Here is a 17,337-nt window from a genome sequence, read left to right as displayed (position 1 = left end):
TGGGGATATGTCAAAAGTAAAAGAAAAGTCAAAGATGCTATAGGATTTTTACAGGATGAAAATGATGAAATGGTAAGACAGGATGTTGAGAAGGCTGAACTTTTAAATTCCTATTTTGCATCTGTTTTCTCTCAGAAAGGAAATGTAACACCAACTGTTATTCACTGTCCTATTAAGGGAATAGAAGAATCCAGGATATCTATAAACAGAATGATAGTGAGGAAACACTTAGCTAACCTAAATGAATTCAAGTCTCCAGGTCCAGATGAATTACACCCCAGAGTACTGAAGGAGATAGCAGAAGAAATTTTTGAACTCCTCTCCATAATCTTTGAAAATTCTTGGAGAACAGGAGAAGTGCCAGAAGACTGGAGAAGAGCAAATGTTGTTCCTATCTTCAAAAAGGGGAAGAAGGTGAACCCAGGCAACTATAGGCCGGTGAGTCTGACTTCTATACCAGGAAAGATCTTTGAACAAATTATTAAACAACATGTATGTCAATACCTGGATAAGAATGAAGTGATTAAACAGAGTCAGCATGGGTTTGTAACTAATAAGTCATGTCAGACTAACTTAATTTCCTTCTATGATGGTATCACTGATTGGGTGGATCAAGGAAATGCTGTAGATATAGTATATCTTGACTTCAGCAAAGCATTTGACAAAGTCTCTCATACAATCCTTATTGAAAAAATGACTAAGTATGGAATGGACAAGGCAACTGTTAGGTGGATTCATAACTGGCTTAGTGATCGGACCCAAAGAGTGGTCGTAAATGGCTGCACATCCAGTTGGAAGAATGTCTCAAGTGGGGTACCACAGGGCTCTGTCCTGGGTCCTGTATTGTTCAACATCTTTATCAACGATTTAGATGAAGGAATTGAGGGTAAACTGATTAAATTTGCTGATGACACAAAGCTAGGAGGGATAGCTAATACTAGAGAAGAGAGAGAGAGGATTCAAAAAGATTTAAATAAACTGGAGAAGTGGGCAGCAACTAACAGAATGGTTTTTAACAGGGAGAAATGCAAAGTACTACATCTGGGCAATAAAAATGAAAAAAGCATATATAGAATGGGAGGAATAGGGCTAAGTGACAGCACATGTGAAAAAGACTTGGGTATACTAATAGATCACAGACTGAATATGAGTCAACAGTGTGATGCAGCAGCAAAAAAGGCAAATGCAATTCTAGGATGTATTAACAGAAGCATACAGTCTAGATCACGTGAAGTCATTATTTCCCTCTACTCCTCTTTGGTCAGACCTCATCTGGAATATTGTGTCCAGTTTTGGGCACCACATTTTAAAAAAGACATCAACAAACTGGAGCAAGTTCAGAAAAGAGCGACCAGAATGGTGACCGGTCTGCAAACCCTGTGTTATGAGGAAAGGTTTCAGGATTTGGGAATGTTTAGTTTGCAAAAGAGAAGCCTGAGAGGAGACTTAATAGCTGTCTACAAATATCTAAAGGGCTGTCACATTGTAGAAGGATCAACTTTATTCTCATTTGCACAAGGAAAGACTAGAAGCAATGGGATGAAACTGAATGGGAGGAGACACAGATTAGATATTAGAAAAAACTTTTTGACAGTTAGAGTGATCAATGAGTGGAACAGGCTGCCACGAGAAGTTGTGAGTTCTCCTTCAATGGAAGTCTTCAAACAGAGGCTGGACAGACATCTGACTGGGATGATTTAGCGAATCCTGCTTTGAGCAGGGGGTTGGACCAGATGGCCCAGGAGGTCCCTTCCAACTCTACGATTCTATGATTCTATGATTCTATGAAAAGTTGTGTTTATTGTTGGTGATTTCCTAACAATGTACACAACTTTTGTTAAAAGGTGAAATACTTTGCATAAAACACAACCAGGTACACACCTGTGGCCTAAAGCTAAAAATAGTAAGACCATGACAAGATAGCCAACTTTGGTTGGCAAAGGTATATACTGTTGGTACAGAAGGTACACAATTTTGGTTAAGGGCACAAATCTTTCACACTCTGTCATCCTGCCAGTGTACTCTGCCTTGAGGGGACATAAAGTATAGTGCAAAATTGTCCCTCATTACTGAAACCGTCACAGAACTTCTAGTGGTAATGTCATGGTAATCTTGCAAGGTGGTTTCTTCAGAGGTGTCCTCAATGGAAATGGGTTCCTTGCAGATAACAAAATTGTGGAGTACCACGCACGCTTTGATCACCTCGTCCACAGTTTCTGTCTTGAGGTTGATCGCAGTCAATAGGACCCGCCATTTGGCTGTCAGAATACCAAAGGTACATTCAACCATTCTTCTTGCTCTTGTGAGGCGGTAATTAAAAATGCGTTTTGTTCTTGACAATCCTCTGCTACCGTACGGTTTCAAAAGGTGTTCTTACAGCTGGAAGGCTTCATCCCTTACACAGACAAATGGCATAGGTGGACCAGATGTTTGCGGCAGCGGTCTAGGGGGTGGGAACTGGAAGGTGTTTCCATACAGTTTACGCCCCATGGCAGACAGTTTGAAAACTTGAGAGTCATTGGAGCGGCCATAGGCCCCAATATCAACAGCAATAAATTTGTATTCCGCGTCAGCGATGGCCATGAGGACAATTGAAAAATATTTCTTGTAATTGAAATATTCCGATCCCGATCCGGCTGGCTTTACAATGCGGATATGTTTCCCGTCCACAGCGCCCAAGCAGTTGGGAAACTGACATATCTGTTGAAACTTTTCTGAAATTTCAATCCACCTCTCTGTTGTTGGCTCTGGTAAAAACTCTTCAGCTAAGGAGTCCCAGAGTGCACGGCATGTGTACTTCACTATTCCAGATATGGTGGAAATCCCGAGTCTGTACTGGAAATGCAGTGACGAAAGGGATTCTCCAGTTGCAAGAAATCTGTGGAGAATTAAAAAACAATCAATTAGTTTTAAATCACAGCATTACATACCAAAACTCAGCTATAACACTTGGAGATACAAACTACCACCAACAAGTTTGCAGTGAAAGTGTGCTCTGATGCGATCACATCCAATAAATGTGGCTTACCTTAAAGTCACCATCAGACGCTCTGCGGGTGAAACAGAGAAGCGGCAATAGGTGTCTGCTTTTCTTATGAGGTGTGCAATGCGCTCCACCAAGTAATCAAAATTCTCCATTTTCATCCGAACATATCCAAAAAATTTATCCGGGTTTCGTCGAAGGTCCATGCATAGTGTAGAATAGACCCCACGCGTCATTCTCTTGGCTGTGATGGGGTGGATCCACAAACGTCGTCTACGATGCCTGATGCGCTGCTGTCTCGCTCTCTCCTTCTCCAGAACAATCACCCTCAAACGATTCGCCTCCGCTATAAAATCCGCCAAATTCTTCAAAATATTTCCAATGACAACATCCATCTTCGCCAGTAACTTGCTTTTCTCTCCAACCTGCACTTTCTCCTCTACAACCTGTCAAAGAAGGGCTGTAGGAACACGCTATATATAGTTTTCCAGTAGCCAATCCCGTTCGGAAGGCCACAAGGGGTGTTTTTAAAAACCGGATCCGGCGTAATCCGTCGAAAAACGGATGAACCGGATGAGACGGATCCGGTTTTGTCTGTCAAGAACAAGACGGATCCGGCAGAAAAACGGATCCGTCACATCCGGTTTTATGAAATATTTGCCGGATCCGGCGCTCCGGCACAACGCCGGATCGCGCCTGACGCCGAAAACCTGATGTGTGAAAGTAGCCTAATGTGAAATTAGCCTTAGAGTAATGTGTAATGGGGTTTTATTCACATTTGTAGTTATTTGCCATAATTAATCACAATAACACAGAAAAATAAAGCAGCAGGATGAGAAATGGGTCCATTTACAGCATCAACAATAGTCAATTCTGGCTGCATACACCGGCAACAGATATAGGATTTTTTTTTTTTTGCTTAGAAACATGTATTTGGAGCAGAAAATATAATTTTTTACATTGCGTTTTTTTAATTAAACATTGTGCACAGTTTAGCTTTTCCAGGCTCTTAGGTTTTCTCACATTTCGATGTGGTCTGTGGTTATAGATCAGATGAGTGAAACTCAGAAAAGTTACGAATTCATAGAATCATAGATTCGTAGCGTTGGAAGGGACCTCCTGGGCCATCTGGTCCAACCCCCTGCTCAAAGCAGGATTCGCTAAATCATCCCAGTCAGATGTCTGTCCAGCCTCTGTTTGAAGACTTCCATTGTAGGAGAACTCAGCACTTCTCGTGGCAGCCTGTTCCACTCATTGATCACTCTGTCAAAAAGTTTTTTCTAATATCTAATCTGTGTCTCCTCCCATTCAGTTTCATCCCATTGCTTCTAGTCTTTCCTTGTGCAAATGAGGATAAAGTTGATCCTTCTACAATGTGACAGCCCTTGAGATATTTGTAGACAGCTATTAAGTCTCCTCTCCGTCTTCTCTTTTGCAAACTAAACATTCCCAAATCCTGCAACCTTTCCTCATAAGACAGGGTTTGCAGACCGGTCACCATTCTGGTTGCTCTTTTCTGAACTTGCTCCAGTTTGTTGATGTCTTTTTTAAAATGTGGTGCCCAAAACTGGACACAATATTCCAGATGAGGTCTGACCAAAGAGGAGTAGAGGGCAATAATGACTTCACGTGATCTAGACTGTATGCTTCTGTTAATACATCCTAGAATTGCATTTGCCTTTTTTGCTGCTGCATCACACTGTTGACTCATATTCAGTCTGTGATCATTAGTATACCCAAGTCTTTTTCACATGTGCTGTTGCTTAGCCCTATTCCTCCCATTCTGTATATGCTTTTTTCATTTTTATTGCCCAGATGTAGTACTTTGCATTTTTCCCTGTTAAAAACCATTCTGTTAGTTGCTGCCCACTGCTCCAGTTTATTTATATCTTTTTGAATCCTCTCTCTCTTCTCTAGTATTACCTATCCCTCCTAGCTTTGTGTCATCAGCAAATTTAATCAGTTTACCCTCAATTCCTTCATCTAAATCGTTGATAAAGATGTTGAACAATACAGGACCCAGGACAGAGCCCTGTGGTACCCCACTTGAGACATTCTTCCAACTGGATGTGCAGCCATTTACGACCACTCTTTGGGTCCGATCACTAAGCCAGTTATGAATCCACCTAACAGTTGCCTTGTCCATTCCATACTTAGTCATTTTTTCAATAAGGATTGTATGAGATACTTTGTCAAATGCTTTCCTGAAGTCAAGATATACTATATCTACAGCATTTCCTTGATCCACCCAATCAGTGATTCCATCATAGAAGGAAATTAAGTTAGTCTGACATGACTTATTAGTTACAAACCCATGCTGACTCTGTTTAATCACTTCATTCTTTTCCAGGTACTGACATACATGTTGTTTAATAATTTGTTCAAAGATCTTTCCTGGTATAGAAGTCAGACTCACCGGCCTATAGTTGCCTGGGTCCACCTTCTTCCCCTTTTTGAAGATAGGAACAACATTTGCTCTTCTCCAGTCTTCTGGGACTTCTCCTGTTCTCCAAGAATTTTCAAAGAATTCATTCAGACCAAGCTCACTGATAGATTCTCAGTTAACTCATCCGGCTGCAAGCAATAGGCCGTGCAACTCCGAGGCTTCAGAAGTCAAAGGGTGAAAAACTTTTAATGAAACCTATTTCAAAATGATTTTTTAGCCCCAGATATTTTCACGTGAGAGGGGAAAAAAAAGTTCCCAAAAGGTGAATAGCCCTTAATTAGAAAAGGAGGACCAAGCAGAATATTTGCTGGGTGTCAGATGTAACATAGTAATTAAGGTTGAAGGGAGACTTTAAGTCCATCTAGTTCAACCCATATCCTATCCTAACTTGCCCTAACATGTTGATCCAGAGGAAGGCAAAAAAACCCCATGTGGCAAACAGTGAGCTTCATATTGGGGAAAAAAATTCCTTCCCGACTCCACATACGGCAATCAGACTAGCTCCCTGGATCAACGCAACACTAAGGAAACTAGTGTATATACCCTGTAATATTATACTTTTCAAGAAAGGCATCCAGTCCCCTCTTAAATTTTAGTAGGGAATCACTCATTACAACATCATATGGCAGAGAGTTCCACAGTCTCACTGCTCGTACAGTAAAGAATCCGCGTCTGTGAGTATGCTTAAACCTTCTTTCCTCCAGACGTAGAGGATGCCCCCTTGTCCCCGTCACAGGTCTAAGAGTAAAAAGATCATTAGAAAGGTCTTAGTATTGTCCCCGCATATATTTATACATTGTAATAAGATCACCCCTAAGCCTTCGATTCTCCAAACTAAATAACCCCAAGTGTAATAACCTGTCTTGGTATTGCAGACCCCCCAGTTCCCTAATAACCTTGGTCGCTCTTCTCTGCACCCGCTCCAGTTCAGCTATGTCTTTCTTATACACCGGAGACCAGAATTGTACACAGTATTCTAAGTGTGGTCGCACTAGTGACTTATATAGAGGTACAATTATGTTCTCCTCATGAGCATCTATGCCTCTTTTAATGCATCCCATTATTTTATTTGCCTTTGCAGCAGCTGCCTGACACTGGCCACTAAATGTGAGTTTGTCGTCCACCCATACACCCAGGTCTTTTTCAGTGACTGTTTTACCCAGTGTTTTACAATTAAGCACATAATTATACATCTTGTTCGTTCTACCCAAGTGCATGACCTTACATTTATCCCCATTAAAGCTCATTTGCCATTTATCAGCCCAAGCTTCTAGTTTACATAAATCCTCCTGTAATATAAAATTGTCCTCCTCTGTATTGATTACCCTGCAGAGTTTAGTGTCATCTGCAAATATTGAAATTCTACTCTATATGCCCCTTACAAGGTCATTAATAAATATGTTAAAAAGAAGCGGGCCCAAAACTGACCCCTGTGGTACCCCACTGCTAACCGTGACCCAGTCCGAGTGTGCTCCATTAATAACCACCCTTTGTTTCCTATCCCTGAGCCAGCTCTTAACCCACCTACACATATTTTCCCCTATCCCCATTGTTCTCATTTTATGTATCAACCTTTTGTGTGGCACCGTATCAAAAGCTTTTGAAAAGTCCATGTACACCACGTCCACTGCATTCCCTTGGTCCAGTCCGGAACTTACCTCTTCATAAAAGCTTATTAGATTAGTCTGACAGGAACGGTCCCTTGTAAACCCATGTTGATATTGGGTCATAAGTTTATTCTTCTCCAGATACTCCAGTATAGTATCTCTTAGAAAACCCTCCAGGATTTTACCCACAGTTGAGGTTAAACTTACTGGCCTATAATTTCCAAGTTCAGTTTTTGTCCCCTTTTTGAATATTGGCACCACATTTGCTATACGCCAGTCCTGTGGTACAGACCCTGTTATTATGGAATCTTTAAAGATTAAAAATAATGGTCTGTCTATGACTGTGCTTAATTCCTGCAGTACTCGGGGGTGTATCCCATCCGGGCCCGGGGATTTGTCAATTTTAGTGATTTTTAGACGCCGCCGTACTTCCTGCTGGGTTAAGCAGGTGACATTTAATGGAGAATTTTTATCCCTGATCATGTTATCCGTCATGGGATTTTCTTGTGTAAACACTGTCGAAAAAAAGTTATTTAGCATATTGGCTTTTTCCTCATCCTCATCCACCATTTCACCCAGACTATTTTTAAGGGGACCAACACTATCATTTTTTAGCTTCTTACTATTTATGTAGTTAAAGAATATTTTGGGATTATTTATACTTTCTCTGGCAATGAGTCTCTCTGTCTCAATCTTTGCTGTTTTGATTTGCTTTTTACAGAATTTTTTTAATCTTCTGTATTTATTTAATGCCTTATCACTACCTATTTGCTTTAATTCTTTAAATGCTTTATTTTTATCTCTTATTGCGCCCCTTACAGCTCTATTTAGCCATAGCGGTTTCCTCCTATTTCTCGCATATTTATTCCCATACGGTATATATTGTGCACAGGTCCTATTCAGGATGCTAATAAACGTCTCCCATTTTCTTGGTGTATTTTTATGTCTCAGGATATCGTCCCAGTTAATTGCATCAAGATCATCTCTCATCCGTTGGAAATTTGCCTTCCTGAAGTTTAGTGTCCTTGTAACCCCTCTACTACACATCTTATTAAAGGATACATGAAAACTTATTAATTTGTGATCACTATTACCCAAGTGACCCCCAACCCTTACATTTGATATGCGGTCTGGCCTGTTGGTTAATATTAGGTCTAGCAGTGCCCCCCCTCTTGTTGGGTCCTGAACCAGTTGTGAAAGGTAATTGTCTCTCATAGTTATCAGACACCTATTCCCTTTGCTGGAACTGCAGGTTTCGGTTCCCCAATGTATTTCAGGGTAGTTGAAGTCCCCCATAATAATGACTTCTCCTTGAGTCGCAGCTTCATCTATTTGCTTTATGAGGATATTCTCTGTTGCTTCCATTATTTTTGGAGACTTATAACAAACCCCTATCAGTAATTTATTATTTTTCCCCCCTCCCCTTATCTCTACCCACAGGGACTCTACATTTTCATTAGATTCATATATATTATCACGCAGGATGGGTTTTAAGGATGATTTTACATATAAACACACGCCTCCCCCTCGTTTATTAGTACGGTCATTTCTGAACAGACTATAGCCCTGTACATTAACCGCCCAGTCATGGCTCTCATCCAGCCATGTCTCAGATATCCCCACCATGTCATAATTATGCTCCAACAACATTAACTCCAATTCCTCCATCTTGTTGGCGAGGCTTCTGGCATTAGTATACATGCACTTTATGTATCTCTATGTACCTCTATTCTCTCTTAAATTATTAACTGTTCTAACCCCACCCCCCATGCCACCCCCACCCCCAATTTCATTATTTGTGCCCAGGTCTCTATCTGCACTGTCTTCCCCTCCTATAAAAGGAATACCCTCCCCCCCGTCCCTAGTTTAAACACTCCTCCAACCTTCTAGCCATTTTCTCCCCCAGCACAGCTGCACCCTCCCCATTGAGGTGCAGCCCGTCCCTAGCATAGAACCTGTAGCCAACGGAGAAGTCGGCCCAGTTCTGCAGGAACCCAAACCCCTCCTTCCTACACCAATTCCTGAGCCACTTATTAACCTCCCTAATCTCCCGTTGCCTCTCTGGTGTGGCACGTGGTACAGGAAGTATTTCCGAAAATACCACCTTGGAGGTCCTTGCTTTAAGCTTACAGCCTAATTCCCTGAAATCATCTTTAAGGACCTTCCACCTACCTCTAACTTTGTCATTTGTGCCAATGTGCACCATGACCGCTGGATCCTCACCAGCCCCTCCCAGTAATCTGTCAACCCGATCAGCGATGTGTCGGACTCGAGCGCCAGGTAGGCAGCACACCGTTCGACGATCCCTGTCTTTGTGACAGATTGCCCTATCTGTTCCCCTAATAATTGAGTCTCCCACTACCAGAACCTGTCTGGCCTGCCCTGCTCTCCTATTTCCCCCCTTACTGGAGCAGACACTCCTCCGGCTTTCAGAGGACATGCCTTGCTGCAGCAGTGCTACTCCTGCACTAACACTCCCCTCATCTGCCAACTTAGCAAACTTATTGGGGTGTGCCAGATCAGGACTAGCCTCCCTGGTGCTCTTCCCTCTACCCCGCCTTCTAACTGTCACCCAGCTAGCTGCTTCATTGTCCTGCAGCTCCAACCTAGCATCCCCCCTCATCTATCCCATTGAGCGTCTGCTCAGTGAGCAGAAGACTCCTTTCCATATTGTCTATGGATCTCAGTGTTGCCAGCTGCACATTTAGATCCAGAATCTGGGCTTCCAAATGCACAACGTGCTCACATCTCGCACAGCAGTATGCACCCTCGACCGGCTGTTCAAGGATTTCATACATGCGGCAAGACGTGCACTGGATGGCATTGGCAATAGTGGAGCACATCCTAATGGGGATTGCAAAAGACAATACGATAAGCAAAAATAAATAAAAAGTATTAATAAAATATAACAGCAATTCAGTAATACCTCCCTTGGAAACTCCCTGAATCCAAAGTCACTGAATCTCAAGTCACACACTTACCACAGTTCGCACTTACGCTCATGTCACACTCAGCTCGTTCACACTCGCTCAGGCAGAAGATTTAAAAGAATTTTTTTTTTTCCCCCCTTTTACCAGCACACCACCTTGCTGCTCAATGCACTTCCAAAAGGAGTTAAGCCCCAACCAGCTGCCCCTTATAAACCCTTAATTACTGTATGAACTCCCACTCTTAATTAACCCCTTGTGAATATAGTTACACCTCAAGATTTAAATTCAATATAGTTAACCCTTAAAAACACAGATAGTAAAATAAGAGATTAAAGATTAGAGAGAGAAAAAAAAAAATAGGTTAAACAAGCCCCCAAGCCCCCCAAAAATTGGGACAGGTAGAAAGCACTCAGCAACCTACAATTCAGCAACTCACACAGGTATTTGTTATAGGTTCTCCAAACACCTCTTCACTGAATCTCAAGTCACACACTTACCACAGTTCGCACATACGCTCAGGTCACACTCTGCTCGTTCACACTCGCTCAGGCAGAAGATTTAAAAGATTTCCCCCCCCCCCTTTTACCAGCACACCACCTTGCTGCTCAATGCACTTCCAAAAAAAAAAAAACGTGTCAAGAATGTGACAAGACTAAGTCTAGCCATTCCCTTTAACTAATAAGCTGATGTACATTTTCCTTTTAGTTCACTACTGAAGTATTAAGAGAATCACTGCCAAAAATACAAAGGTCAGCGGTAACCACAGCCACGACCGGTCACACTAAGTTACCTGATACCGCAGCCCTAATGTTCTCCTTGCTTTCATTCCAGAGCTCCTGCTGGTGGACACCTGGCGACTGCTTCCCCAACCCCACCGTCACCACATTGTGGAAATCCTGCCATTGAAAGAGACCTGTTAATGACGGGGTGAAATTCTGTTCACAGCTCATGGGTACAATTGTACGTAGAAATAGGTCAGACCCATCAAATGCCGAGATAAAATGTGGTCAGGACACCGCCATAGTGTTCACTTAGGACAAACTGTGGCCGGCCTGTGGGTCACATGCAGCCCTTTGGCGGTTTCGTGTGGACTGGAATAGCCAAAGGCATGGAATCAGCGGAGTACCGCCCAGGAGTTGGGGGTGGCAGGGTGAGGGGCCTGGTATGGCATAGCATCACAAGTACAGTATAACACTATCTGCATCCCCAGAGTGTAGATACTGCTGAACACAACGGTCGAACAGGCAAGAGTCAGCACCCTCCTCCACCAGTCAGAATGAGACAGCGCAGCGGGCAAGATGACATTACTAGATGTCTGTTACTGAGCCTCAGTACTTACAGCAAAGCACATCGGAGAAACAAGGCGAGGCGAGTAGTCATTCACTTGTGAGTGAGGGAAGTCTGGGAGGCATCATACTTTGTGTGGGGGAGGGTTGGGGGATCCATCATGCTGTACTATGAGGAAGCCATCACACGGTGTTTGGAGGACAGTGCTTTAGGGTCCCTCTCGCTGTGTGTTGAAAAGGTTTGTGGGATCCCCCATGCTGTGGGAGGGAGGGCTCCATCATGCTGTGTGAGGCCATCAAACTGCTTGTGGGGGGAAGGGCTGTGGGGTCCCATATGCTCTGCGTCGGGGAGAGCTGTGAGGGGCACATCATACTGTGCGTGTTGGAGAGGGGCATGGTGGCGAGGGGCACATCATACTGAGCGTGTTGGGCATGGTGGCGAGGGGCACATCATACTGAGCGTGTTGGTGAGGGGCACATCATACTGAGCGTGTTGGTGAGGGGCACATCATACTGAGCGTGTTGGTGAGGGGCACATCATACTGAGCGTGTTGGTGAGGGGCACATCATACTGAGCGTCGGGCATGGTGGCGAGGGGCACATCATACTGAGCGTCGGGCATGGTGGCGAGGGGCACATCATACTGAGCGTCGGGCATGGTGGCGAGGGGCACATCATACTGAGCGTTGGGCATGGTGGCGAGGGGCACATCATACTGAGCGTTGGGCATGGTGGCGAGGGGCACATCATACTGAGCGTTGGGCATGGTGGCGAGGGGCACATCATACTGAGTGTTGGGCATGGTGGCGAGGGGCACATCATACTGAGCGTTGGGCATGGTGGCGAGGGGCACATCATACTGAGCGTTGGGCATGGTGGCGATGGGCACATCATACTGAGCGTTGGGCATGGTGGCGAGGGGCACATCATACTGAGCGTTGGGCATGGTGGCGAGGGGCACATCATACTGAGCGTTGGGCATGGTGGCGAGGGGCACATCATACTGAGCGTCGGGGGGTTGCTATTGATCATGGCACAAAAGCTGAATCGGATATGTATGATAATAGAAAACAGTGATGTATATGGTTTTGATTAGTGGTTACTGATAAGCGTAAACCTTACAGTAATCCCAATCCTAACATGTAATAGCAGTAACAGCCAGACATACTTAATTCTGCTCAATATTAAATGATAAAATTAACAAAAATATATTAACACTGAACAGAATTAGTTTTAGTCTATTGGTTCGGCCCTACTCAGCCAGTCTCATGTCACCGCTTGGGATAAGTTACTCAACCCCAGGGTGGATAAAAATCAATGTTTTTTTAAAAAAAAAATAAAAAAAAAAATCGGATTTTTTTTTTATTTAAATCGGATTTTTTTCAATAAACTGCTTTTTGAGGAAAATATTTTACCATCCAAAGGTTCTTCCATCATGAGATAAAGCTGAATTGTTTAACTCAGTAGAATAAAGGCTGTATATGTGTAACATTCACAATGCCATGCTCTTCCAGAGGTTTCTGTAGGATTAGTGGGCAGTTTCTCTCCTATATTATCACAGACGCTCGCTTTACTTACGCAGTTCTCAAAACTGAATTTGACTCCGCAGAGGTCCCAGCCTCTTCTTCACGGCAAAAATGTTACAACATGAACAGAGTTGAGAAAAAGACCTTAATCCTATTGTTCTACAAACCTATGAATACAGAATCAACCCCTTCAGTGCCAAGTCCAAGAAGTTAGACAATATGTTTCTGATTGTTTGGAGTGGAATAGATCTGCACAACACAAGAAGAATGTGAATCTAAGTGTGAGGAGGAGGAAGGGCAAGCAGACAAGAAAATGAAAGTGAAACTTTGAGCACAATACTGCAGCATAGCCACTGTTTGTGTGTACAATCTGAGGTTTATTACATTCTTTCCTTATAATGGCAGCAGGCCGTAAAAGAGACCCAGTTTGGGAATATTTTAATCGGTAAGGCAGGCATGCGTGCAAAATGCAAACGATGCAACAAAGAGATGCAAGGCCTGGTGGCGCGAATGAGGCAACATCATGAGAAGTGCGGTGATGAAGATGACCAAAGAAACACTTCTGAACAGACAGGATCTTCAGGTTGGTAAACATTTTTATTGAATCCTATTTCTAAAGACTGAACTGTCATGTGTGAGAAAAATTATATTTCTTATTATTACTGCATGTTACTGTCATTTGGTACAGTTATGAAGAAAAACAAATATTCCTTTTGGGGCAGGGGCAGTGATGTGTTGTGTACAATAAGCAGAAATTGTATAAACAATAAAATAACAGCATTGACTTTTTTTGTTTAGGGGAATTCATGGATTCTGGAAACTATCCACCTCCAAGATCACCATCATCCTGTTCTACAGTTTCAGAGTTATCCATCCAGGATAGTGCTTCATTAGCAGCAGCATCATCAGACACCCACAGCCACATATCACCATCACCCAAAAGGAAGACAAAACCTTTACCTCCTGGAACCACCATAGATAGGTTTGTGATAAGAACTAGCAGATTAGAAAAAGAGTTGATTGATGAAAAAATTGCCCAGTTTATTTATGCAACGAACTCTTCTTTCCGTCTGACTGAGAACCCACATTTCATTAATATGGTTCAGTCACTGAGACCAGGATACAGTCCACCCAGCAGAGCTGATGTTGCAGGGAAACTGCTGGATCAAGTGCATGACAGAGAAATGGAGCAATGTGCAACAGCTCTGGAGGGTAAAATTGTTAACCTAAGTATTGATGGGTGGAGTAATGTCCACAATGATCCTATTGTATGTGCTTGTATAACAACAGAAGAAGGTAAAGTCTTCCTTGCACAAACAACTGATAAGTCAGGAAATGCACACACAGCAGAATACTTACACGAAGTGGCAGTAAAAGCTATAACGACATGTGAACAAAAATTCAAATGTCTAGTACGCAGTTTGGTCACTGACAATGCTGCAAACGTATCCAAGATGAGAAGAGATTTAGAAGAGCAGGGAGGGAATACAAAGCTGCTAATAACATATGGTTGCAGTGCTCATTTGCTGCACCTCTTAGCCAAAGACTTAAGTGTTCCAGAAATAAAGGCTAATGTTGTTGAAATTGCTAAATACTTCCGTAATAATCATTTTGCTGCAGCAGCTCTGAAAAGGATGGGTGGAACCAAGCTAACGCTCCCACAAGATGTTAGATGGAACTCTGTGGTGGACTGTTTTGAGCAGTATATCAAAAACTGGCCTATTCTGATGACACTTTGTGAAGAAAATCGAGATAAAATAGATGGCACTGTCACGGCCAAAATCCTCAACATTGGGCTTAAGAGAAATGTTGAACATATGCTGAGCTTCCTGAAACCCATCTCTCAAGCTTTAAACAAAATACAGAAAAATAGCTGTTTTATTGCGGATGCTGTTGAAATTTGGAAGGAACTGAGTGAACACTTAAAAACAGAACTACACATGGACAGAATTAAATTACAAGCAGTAAACAAACGAATGGGACAAGCACTGACTCCAGCTCATTTTTTGGCAAATATTGTCAATATCCAATATCAGGGTCAAAACCTAAGTGCTGAGGAAGAGGAGTTAGCTATGACATGGGTATCCAGCAATCATCCATCTTTAATGCCAACTATAATAAACTTCAAAGCTAAGGGGGAACCATTCAAGAAATATATGTTTGCTGAAGATATTTTAAGGAAGGTCACACCAGTAAACTGGTGGAAGTCACTTAAGCGCTTGGATTTAGAGACTGTTCAAGTAATGATTTCACTTTTAACAGCAGTAGCTTCTTCTGCAGGCGTTGAAAGAATATTCTCTTCCTTTGGACTCATTCATTCTAAATTGAGAAATCAGTTGGGACCCAATAAAGCAGGAAAGCTTGTTTTTCTTTTCCAGATTATGAATAGGAACAAAGAAGAAGATGATGATGAAGATGACGACAAGTGAGCTACAGAGGACAGCAGGGACAGTAGTATTTAAGTTTTTCATGTGTCAGCTGGGCTGACAGTCTAAGTTTCTTAAAATATATATATATTTTGTTTAGCCAAATTAGTTAACAAACATGGATGTTTGTGTAAGCAAATAACTTATGCTGTAATGTTGTTATTGTTTCAGTTGAATAAATCTATTTAAATTGTTATTAAGGTCAGGATTATTTTTCTCCTTCCTAAGTACAACAGAACAGTGGTGTCCAAATATGAATGATTAACCCATTAAACTGGGGAGAAAAAAGTAATATAAAAAGTGATTCTAAAAATCTTCATCTACTTGCATGTTAAAGTAGCAAGAACTAGTTTAGGTAGAAACTTTGATTTAAATCACTGATTTAAATCAAGCCTTACTGACTAGTGATTTAAATCGTGATTTAAATCAGTTAGATTTAAATCAAATCCACCCTGCTCAACCCTGACATAGTAATGATACGGCAGAATGTAAACCCACATATAAGTGCTGTCTACACCCCATCCTTCCCCTGACCTATATACAAAAAATGGCAGCAGATGGACAGGGGTAATACACAACTATAGGACAGGGTGTAGCCATGGCGACACATAGGGCTGCATAAAGGCTTTATACACAAAACAGCGGGACCCTCATAATACTCATTCATCTTTCCCGCTATATTACCAGATAATTACACATCACATAGTAATAATGAGAACGTGCCTCATGCAAACCATAAAACACTCGCGTCTTCCCCTTCTTCAGTGCAGGCCCGGACCTGTAAAGGAAGACCATGGATTACTATGGGGGCGATGGGGTGGGAACAGTCTGCGTTATACACGGATAACATTGGATTTCTACCTTGTCAGCTGAAGTCGCAGTTTTCCTGAAACAGCATTGTCGAACCTGTCTGCGGCCCGGCTCAGGGGGAGACTTTCATCCTCCTTATTCTTATCATATACACCGAGAACAAGGCCCTAAAGCAGAAAGATGGAAATAGCTGAGGCTGCAGTACGGCTCCGCGATGTGTAATATGGCGCCATAATGGCCCCCATACCACTCCGAGGCTTCTTCATGCTCCCCCACCACCACGGCTTCTGGGAGGGAAAGGAAACATCTATATCACAGAGGTAACAAATGGTGGAAGGTGCGGTGGGTCATGCACACGGCTTCAGAACATGGCGCTAGCAGCAAATCCGGGGAGCCAAAAATGTAACCAGTGTATTGGATCCAATTCTCAGCCATTTATGAGCCATGGGAAATAAATTCTGTTGCCATTATTACCTATGGTCGGGGGGCAGCCGAGAGGTTTTTCGTGTTTTTATAACAGACCCACGGTTGAGTTTGATCAGTCAGATCAAGAGGGCAAAAAAAAAAAGCTGCCGGCAGTCGGAGCGCCCTAATACGCCAGCCGCAGCGCCATCCTCCACCGTATACTGCACAGGGGAACAGCACAGATACAGCCAGGGCATGACACAGATGTGTGCAGACGTGAACAGGTTAAAGGAACCGATAGCAAGGGGCGAGATGAGGGCGGCTCGCGTTATAGCGGGGTTTTACCTTGCGCCCAGAGTTGTAGGAACGTGCAGACACGGAGAACGCTCTGCAGCAGCTTTTGTGCACACTGCTGTGGAGCGCCGCTTTGAGGGGCTGCAGCATGATCTCCACTCTGGAGTGGCAGTAGCTGTCACTGAGGCTCAGCTGGTGCCCCGCACATGTGCACAGAGACCCAGGATGATGACGTCATCACACGGAGCCACGACGCCCGGCCTCCCTGCATTGACGTCAGCCACAGGCAGCAGAAACCTATCACAGCTCATGGGTGCCACCTTGTGGCGGTACATCATACTGCAAGGCTCTAAGAAGATCTACAAACTGTTCTGAGGTCTCAGTCTCACGTCTGTTTCCTTTCTCATATGTGAAGAATAAAAAACAATAAAAGCAGACCGCTCTCCATCACTGTACTGGGTCAGAGCTTACCCATCAATGTTAAGCCACCCTGCTGTTCAAATCTTGTTTTTGAGCATTTTCTTCCTCTTCGGCTACATGTCACCTCTCTGAGGCGAATATCTTCTGGAATCCACTCCGAATTTTACACATCAAGTAAAACAGCTGAAAAAAAACATTTCATAT

At 43.0% G+C, this 17,337-nt stretch overlaps 1 pseudogene; it reads right to left on the bottom strand.

Annotated features, from left to right (window-relative positions):
• The window catches only part of LOC141088505 (cytosol aminopeptidase-like), a 46,846-nt pseudogene extending 29,867 nt beyond the window's left edge, over nt 1–16,979 (bottom strand).
• Nucleotides 16,980–17,337: the final 358 nt, after the last annotated feature.

This window comes from Dendrobates tinctorius, unplaced genomic scaffold (genome assembly GCF_039654945.1).
Source record: "Dendrobates tinctorius isolate UK_male_01 unplaced genomic scaffold, ASM3965494v1 ptg000039l, whole genome shotgun sequence".
Lineage (NCBI taxonomy): Eukaryota > Metazoa > Chordata > Amphibia > Anura > Dendrobatidae > Dendrobates > Dendrobates tinctorius.
The sequence above is the reverse complement of the archived record's forward strand: the minus strand, read 5'-3'. Positions and strand labels throughout refer to the sequence as shown.